Here is a 244-nt window from a genome sequence, read left to right as displayed (position 1 = left end):
AACTAAGGTCAACCCAGGTGACGCAGTGCCACTTGGATAACATACTGAGTACAAGTTTAAAAATTATGAGCAACTCCAGACAAACCATAAATCATTTACAAAAAATAAACAAATACAGAAATAGCTTTACATTTCTAAAGAAAGGGAACCAAAAAATGTAAACTATCTAGAAAATGGGGTCAATTAAGTCTACAATAGTAGAGAACAGCCATGCTAGCAGCTCTGTAAGTCAGCATGCTAACAT

The 244-nt window shown here is 34.8% G+C and overlaps 1 protein-coding gene across 1 annotated transcript in view; it reads right to left on the bottom strand.

Moving 5' to 3' along the window:
- Positions 1–244, bottom strand: part of scospondin (subcommissural organ spondin) — a 78,752-nt gene that overhangs the window by 8,415 nt on the left and 70,093 nt on the right. The window lies entirely within an intron of this gene.

This window comes from Morone saxatilis, unplaced genomic scaffold (assembly GCF_004916995.1).
Source record: "Morone saxatilis isolate NCDOM2014 unplaced genomic scaffold, NCSU_SB_2.0 Contig0, whole genome shotgun sequence".
NCBI classification, from domain to species: domain Eukaryota; kingdom Metazoa; phylum Chordata; class Actinopteri; family Moronidae; genus Morone; species Morone saxatilis.
This window is presented reverse-complemented; position numbering and strand designations above follow the sequence as displayed.